This window comes from Marmota marmota, unplaced genomic scaffold (assembly GCF_001458135.2).
Source record: "Marmota marmota marmota unplaced genomic scaffold, marMar, whole genome shotgun sequence".
In the NCBI taxonomy this organism is placed as follows: Eukaryota; Metazoa; Chordata; class Mammalia; order Rodentia; family Sciuridae; genus Marmota; species Marmota marmota.
The window spans coordinates 21382044-21390663 of record NW_026000196.1 but is presented as its reverse complement, the minus strand read 5'-3'; the positions used below and the strand labels follow the sequence as shown (position 1 = coordinate 21390663).

The following is an 8620-nucleotide window of genomic DNA, read 5'->3' as shown; positions in this document are numbered from 1 at the left end:
TTCATGTGCTGCTAAGGATCGAACCCAGGGCCTTGCACATGCTATGCAAGCACTCTACTGCTGAGCCATAATCCTAGCCCAAGTTTTCAAAGTATGTAACTTAAATTGATTTTCCTCTCTCTTTACAGGGCTGGAGATTGAGCCCAGGCCCTTAAACACACTAAAAAGTGTTCCACATTGACAGGCACTAAAGTGTGTGCCTGTAATCCCAGCAGCTCAGGGAGGCTGATACCAAGTTCAAAACCAACCTTAGCAAAAGGGAGGCACTAAGAAACTCAGTGAAACTCTCTTTCTATAAATAAAATACAAAACAAAGCTAGGGATGTGGCTAAGTGGTTGAATGCCCCTGAATTCAATCCCCAGTACCAAAAAAAGTGCTCCATATCCATACATATTCAGCACTTAACTTGAATTTTCTATGTATTATTATGTACACTGTAGGCTTTTCTGAAATACAGGTCCAAGAACTATTTATCATTGGGAAGTTCCTTAGTTGCATTTCTCACAATTCTTTTATTACATAATGTATTCATTTTATCTGTTACACACAAACCACTGTATGCAGCTATAATTTATTGTTAAGTTAATTTAGACTTGAATAAAAATATGTTAAAATGATGTTATCTCAAAGGACATTTTCTAAAATAATTTGTAGAAATCAGATATGCTACTCATTTCTTAAAACTTTGTCATATTACATTAAATTAGGTTTGGCCTGAGGATGACTCCACCCTTGAGTCTGGGATCTGCCAATGAAGGTAATGCTCACCCTACTTAGATAAAGCCTAGTGCAGAGGACACTCCTAACACTGTGGAGTCTCAGAAGTGGCAGTGCTGAGCCTGTGAATTGTATCTTAGGAATGGGGATCTGTGTGACCTGGGAAGCTGTTTTCAGCCTCACTGTTCCTCTTCATCAGAGCTGCCATGTCACGTGGGAGGCGTAAGTGCTGTGAAGCCATTCCAGTCTTGAGGGTGACAGGTAAGTGGGTCATTTTGTTTCCATTCTCTTTTCCTTGCTTAAGAAACTCCACTAAATGTAAGATGTCTAAGTATGGGATGGAAACTAAAAGCTTATTAATTGTCATGGAATTATGAGTCTGTGATATTTACATTTAAGACCTATTCACATCTTGAAGAAATCTAATATTTAAAATACAATGGTGTTTCTTATTAATGCTTGTGAAGCCTAGTATGCTCTCTGAGCTATGGCATATAAAAATATTAGTGAAATTTTGATCAAAAGTTAAAATACAAATACAATTATGGGCATAATTACATACATAAAATATATTTCAGAAAAATAAAGTTTGCTTGATGATCTAACTCAAATTATACCAAAAATAGAAATCACACTCTTTGTCTTTGCAAATTTTGAGGGGAAATATGAGCAGCGAAAGCAGAATTTCTGCCAAGCAGTCGATCCTGATAGAAATGGAGCAGAAAGTTCTGTGCACAAAGATGAATAGGTGATCCATTTCCAGAGTTGAGCAGGTGCAAGGTACAGAGTTAGCTCTTGTAGAGTCCTAAGTGTGTGGGTAGGAGGGCTCCAAGTGCTATCCTAAGAGGAAGGACCCCTTCAGGGTCTTGGGGAGGTTCACACAGGAAGCCATCCTATAGGGGCCCAGTTAATTGGCTGCTAACTTCTCCCTGTGCCAACTCAAACCTGTCCCCTGCCTCAAAGTAATCAATTCAGAAGACTCAATCCACTCCTCTCACCAGAGGAATTGAGGTCCAAAGTATCAAGGGCCCTACCCATACAATCAATAACTAATTGCTACATGGATGGATTAGGACAGAATGTGCAGCTGTCCCCCTTTGGATGACATCCTAGGAAGAGACCTGTGTGATAGCCATCTGTATCTATGCACTTGAGGGGACTAACAGTCCATTTGGGGCTCAATGTGCCCATGTCTCTGGCCAGTCTAGATGGATATGTGCTTGGTCAAGTAGCAACTAGGGTGTCATCTGGCATAGCTGCTAACCTGTCATGTGAACACAGAGGGATGGGCATGAAAGCTCATTGGAAGTGGAGTCCTCAGGCCCTGAGACCAAGAGACAGCCCAGCCTCTGCAAGTGCAGACTGTGACTATACCTGCAGGTGGGCACTGTACAGTGAGCTGGGAAGGCTATAGTAAGCAAATCTGTCACCAATGCTCTTTCATGGCTCCTTTTCTGAAGAGCAAATCATGAATGAGTTTTGGCAGAAAACCCTTATGTGTATGGTCATAAGGGTAATATGATGTGCTAAGGCATCACCAAAGATGAATGGGCATGTCAATGATAAAGGACCTTTTCAACAAAGGGTGATGTGAGAACAGATGAACATATAGAAAAGAATGGAGTTAGATTCCCTTCCTCAGTTCATATACACACACATGTGTACACACATACACGTGTACACACACACACACACATCCTCAAAATATATCAGAACTCAATGCAAAGCTAAAACTATAAACTCTTAGAAAAAAATAGAAATACATCATTTTGGCCTTACATTTAGTAGTGTTTACTAATATAAGGCACCAGCTAAGCAACAAAAGAAGTAATAAGTAACTTGAACTTTGTTGAAAATAAAAGCTTTTGAGCATCAAAGAATGCACTATGAAATTGAATTGACAACTCCCAGAATGGAAGAAAATACTTGCAAATCGTAGATTATAACTCAGAAATGACTCTTACCCCAAATATAGAAAGAACTGTTACAACTAAGCAACAAAGAAAATCCCCCCAAAAGTGTCCAAAGACTTGAATATGCACTTCTCTAAAGATCATTATGTTTGCAAAACAGTCATCATTTATCATTAAAGTATTTCAAATCAAAGTCATAATAAGAGATGACTTAATGGCTAGAAGGATGGCTACAATCAAGACATGGACAATAGCTTATGTTCTCAGGAACAGAAACACACAGTGACCTGGGGAAGAAAATGTAAAGGATGTGGCAGCTTTCTAGCAGAGTCTGGCAACTTCTTCCATGTTAGACCAGAGACTTACTAAGTGACTCAGCAATCCCACTCCTAGATGCGGGAAACAAAGTTAGACATGCACACAAAAGTTTGTATATGAGTGTTCACATCAGTGTATTCAAATAGTCAAAAAGTACAAGTGACTCAGTCAAATAACAAAATAGATTAATAAATACAGCATATCCATCTAGTGTAATGTTGTTCTGCAATAGAAAGGAATGGAGTACTGATAACATGCTACAACAAGTGTGAACCTTGAAAATATTAGGCCAACTCAAAAAGCCAGTCACAAAAAGACAGGGTTTAACTAAGTTGCTGAAGGCCCTGATTTTATCCTTGATGAAGGAAGGGCCACTTGGCACTTTGTCCCATGGGAAGACAGCCACGCACCTCTCCAGGCACAGTTAGAGACAGGCTTACCAAAAAGTTCCTAGGAGAAGCCAGGTTTCACAGCATGCTTTCCATAGTTCCTCCCCCAAGTTCCCTGGGGCCAATTCCTTTCAACACCTGTTCCTCCAGCAGGTCCTCCAGACAGAAGACAGCATCTTTCAGAATATTCCTTGTCATTCCATGCCATTGTCCTGCCTAGACTTCTCATTCTTGCCTTCCTCTGGACCTCACCAGAGAGCCACTTTCAAGGTTCCTCAGTACAGAGCTCACTGCTCTCAGACAGCAGGCCCTGCAGCCTCCAGGAGGTGCTGTCCTTAGAGGCATGGGCTAACGGAAGAGAGGGGACTCAGGAAAAAAATGCATCATGTAATTTATATCATGGAATTTTCCTATGGGTACCTAAAGTATATTCATATTTTGAATAGAGGTTTACATGTCCCAAAGAAAGTTGTCATTTCTTATTTCCAGGAATCTGTCACTTTAAAACACTCTAAGAATAGGAGGCCACATTTGTCATATTTTTGACCTTCATAAAGTTATATGTTGAAAAAAAAGACAAAAAAATAAAAAGTTGCAAGTTGTCCTCTTACCCAATAGTAATATAGCTAATGGCACAATGACTCTTTCATCCAAAATTTCAGGCAAGGATTTATGAACAACATTCCATTACCAATAAAGCCCTCCCCAATGAATCCTCAAATGGAAACCTCACCAGACTGGATATCCCAGAATGTGGCACCACCTAAAACACCTATTGAAATCAGGCCACCTGCCATCTTCACTGAGAACCCACCTCAGTGAGAACTCACAGCTCCCTCACTGGCACCCCTCAGTTTTTTTGTTTTTCATTTTAAATGTTTTGTTGCGGTTAAAATATACATGATGTGAAATTTGCCATGTTTACCATTTTAAAAAAAACATTTTTAGTTATAGATAGACACAATACCTTTATTTATCTATATGTGGTGCTGAGGATCGAACCCAGGATCTTGAAGGTTTTAGGTGATCACTCTATTGCTGAGTAAAAACCCCAGCCCTCATTTTTTAAAAAACATAATCCTTTTATTGAATATCAGTACTCTCAGGTCCATAAGCATATTTGAGGAATATTGATATCCCCTGAGTATATGAATTTAATTCATGAAATGAATTCTACCATAACAATTTCCTCTATTGTAGAAGAGTAGATGCTGGCCAAGTGCTAGGAAATATTTCAGGCCTTTGATAAAACCACTGTAGAATCAAAGAATCCCTGTAATAAGTAGAACATTAGAAAATAATTCAGGTCTAACTATTATTGTTATGTATTTTTGGCTTATATTTCTTTGATAATAGAGATATACTCATTTCCTTTTTAGATTATTGTTAGTGGTTGTTAAGACATAATCATGGGCTTGGGTCTTGGCTCAGTAGCAGAGCTCCTGCCCAGCATGTGTGAGGCACTGGGTTTGATTCTCTGTGCTACATATAAATAAATGAAGTAAATGTCTATCCACAACTAAAAAACCTTTATAAATAAAACAATAATATACTTATTAGTTTCATTCACTGGTGCTATATTTTTCCACATAAGTCATGTAAAAAAGACTATTACTTTAATTATGACATCTCAAATATCAGGAGCAGGACTCTTTTATAGTTGTGAGAATTTTGATTTTTATAATAATAGCCCAATTATTTAGGTAAAGTGCATATAGATATGTACTGTGTATATGACTTCATTTTTGGACTTAATACTTTCTTATTTTTCTATAAGTTGCCAATTTTTAATATTGTTTTTATTTTATTTAACTGTCATTTTCAGAGCTGCAAACAAAGTTGGAACCTGATTCAATAAATGGTGTCATATTTAGAAGGTCCTTTCAGGTTTTTCTTCTGAAACTATAACTTTTTATAGGACTGTATCATGGTATTTAGGAATTTCAGTTCTGTTTTCAACCTAAAATCACCTTACTTCCAGTTTCTTGGTGTCAAACATGAAATATACTAGGAACTATTCTCCTGTAGTAGTTAGAGAAGAAGTAGTTCTGAATTAACATTAGTGGGGGGTCATCAGTCCATTTTATATAGACCATGAATGTAGACTTGTCTTCCATTCATTTAGAGCAAATAATGTTTTATGCTAGAAAGTAAAAATTATAGGATTAATTTAACAACCAGCGTTACTTTTGAGGGAAAACAGATTAGATTTATTGAACTTGTAGTGTTTCTTTTTCAACGCCCAACTTTTTTTCTCATTTAAATTAATCATGGGCTCAAGTATCACTGAAAGTCTCCACTGGCCATCAATTGTGACAAAGCTGCTTCTTATATTTAAGAAGAAAAGTATATTATGGCATTTATTTTAGACTTAAATGTATACTCTTTACAAAAACCTGAAGAGCATATTTAACACTTGAAAAAAAAAACTTTAACCACTAATTCTTAATTAGGGTATTTTTAATAAATGTTCTTTCTTGGTCTCTAACAGGGAAACATTGTTCAAAGTGTCATCTCCAGACTGGCGCAGTTTTGTAAATTGTTACTTATATGCAATGATATAGAAATTGAGATTAAGAAATTCAAACATTTATAGTAGTTTAGCAGAGTCATTTTATGACTATTGGATCTACCAATAATAAAATTTGGAGTTATGTCTTTGTTTCTTCATTTCAGTGTCCTAATAATTCATTTCTATTTTAAAACAAAGGCTAGGACAAAACAAAGACTAGGACATTCCCAATATCAGTGAACCACAGCAAAATGGGTACAAATTTTTTAAAAAAAAAAAAAGATGTAAGGGAAAACAGAGACAGAGTGAAGTTTCCAATTTCTACAAGTTTTCTGATAGTCAGTTATTTCCATGACATGTATAATTGTGTTTTCTGATTTACTCTTAATATGCTCTAGTATTTTTTATGGAAAAACTAGCTGATTTTTATTATCAATGCCAAACAAGATTTTATGTCAATTAAAATCTTTCATTAAGCATAAAGTTACTTTCACATTTGCTACAATCACAGTAAATATGTTTCTTTGTATAAAGGGACAGCCTTTGTTTGGAGTTTAAAATATCCCCAACTGCAAGATTGCATATATAAAACTCAATTTCTTGTTCATATAATAGTGCATTAATCAAATTAAATGTTATACTCTCTAGAATAAGATAAAATGGAAATAATTTACTCATAAGATTCATATTTAAACCATGTTTATTTACAAACTACTAAGAATTGTAATCCCATTAAGCTTCAATTGGAGAAAAAGTATTTAAATAAAAGCAGTTACTTAAACTATAAATGAGAGATAAGTTACTTTTGAAGGCAGATACAAAATACAGTCAGGTTTCCTTTGTGCTTCTGGATGTTCAATAGCAGGCTATTTGAAGGTGGAATCAACCCTGAAGGGAACTCACTTCTACTTTCAGAATATGGGGGTGGGAGGTGGGGGAAGAAATCCAGCTCTTGGGGGGAGATAATGAGGAAAACACCACAGTCCCATTGGGAATGGAGGGGGTGGTGGGCCCAGTGGAAAATATCCTCAAGATGCTCCATACATGTTTCCTGGAGGAGGTGGAGGAAAAAAGGTCCTCTTCTCATGAACTGACTCCTTGGATCCACTGGAAACAATGGACCTCTGATTGGAAGGAAAGGTGAGAAAGCAAATCCTAGAGCCACTTACTTCATTTTCAGGAGGGAGAGATGAATCAGGCAAACTGGAATCACCAAGATTGACTTTGATATCATTTCTACTGTATTTAATATCTGAAGACGTAGACCCCCTCCATTTTTTCCAAAGGCAGCATAGTGGAACTTTTGAATTCTGATGGTGTACCATAATTATAATAACATCCATCTTGCCTTTGTAGAGGAAGCTGTGGATCAGAATATGTTTGGCTTGGTGGAGGGATCATTATCATATGGGCCTGTTGACATGGAGGTGCCAGGGGTCCAGTGTCAGAAGGTGCTCTCTGAGGATCAGTTAACCTATTGCAGTTTGATTCTCTTCTTTCATTGCTAGTTGGATGATCCAGAGAATTCTCTGGGCCCCTTGAGCCTCTTCCTTCTCCCACTGTCACCAAAGGTGAGAGTATGAGTGGACCCTTCTTTTACACATAAGGTCTCATTTCACATGAAGGTTGACTCAATGGTGAGGGACCATTTGGAGAATGACCTCTGCCAAAGGCTGTATTTGAAACATCAAGTGCAGAAGGATCTTTTTCTGCAAGTTTAAATTTGAACTCCATTTCAGTTAATTTTTGTCTGTTGTGATCATTTTGTTTTCTTAAATCATTGAGGTATCTTTCAGCACTCTGAGCTGCCAACTCATTACCATGTGTTTTTTTCTCATAGTACTTAACATGTCCCTGATAAAAATGAATGGTTCTCTTCAATTCTTCTTCAAGATCATTGGCTCATTTTCTATAGGTCTCCAGCGGTTTAGTTGTATGGCTGATCTTTTCCTCCACTTTGGAAAGTTTCACTTCTTGCTCTACCTGGTAATTTTTCTCTCCTATTAGTTTCTATTGGAGTTCCATTACATTTTATCGATATATTTCCATCATGACTTTAAATTTCTGCTGAAGATTCTGATTCTCACTTTCAAGTTGTGTATTTTCTGCTTGCAAAGATGCTTGTTCTGTCTTAAGATTTTTAATATGTCCTATAACACCTTCCTTTGTCTCAATTACTTCAGATAATAAAGTAAAAATTTGATTTCCTTCTCTTTCTAAGGTTTTAAAAGAGGCCTTTAACTTTGCAACATAAACCAGTTTCTTCAAAGCCCCTTTTGGCTGATCTTCAAAGTGAGCACCAATTTCTGATTCACTCTCCATTTCCAACTCCAAGTTACCATCATCTGTTAGGACTTCTGCAAGCACAGGAGCCCAATATTTCATCTGCAGCAAGTGTTCAGTCAGAGATTTAATGTGATTTTCTTTATCTCTTAGAACTTGTTCTGCATGATCTTTATTTATTTATTTATTTTTTATTTTTTTTAATTTTAATTTTTATTTTTTTATTGGTTGTTCAAAACATTACAAAGCTCATGATATATCATCTTTCATACATTTGACTCAATTCGGTTATGAACTCCCATTTTTACCCCAAATACAAATTGCAGAATCACATCGGTTACACACTCACATTTTTACATAATGGCATATTAGTGACTGTTGTATTCTGCTACCTTTCCTTTCCCCTACTATCCCCCCTCCCCTCCCCTCTCATCATCCCTCTCTACCTCATCTGCTGTTGTTCAATTCTCTCCCTTGTTTCCCCCCC

The 8620-nt window shown here is 36.9% G+C and overlaps 1 pseudogene; it reads right to left on the bottom strand.

Moving 5' to 3' along the window:
* Nucleotides 1-6783: 6783 nt before the first annotated feature.
* LOC107148371 overlaps nucleotides 6784-8620 on the bottom strand; it is an 8875-nt pseudogene continuing 7038 nt past the window's right edge.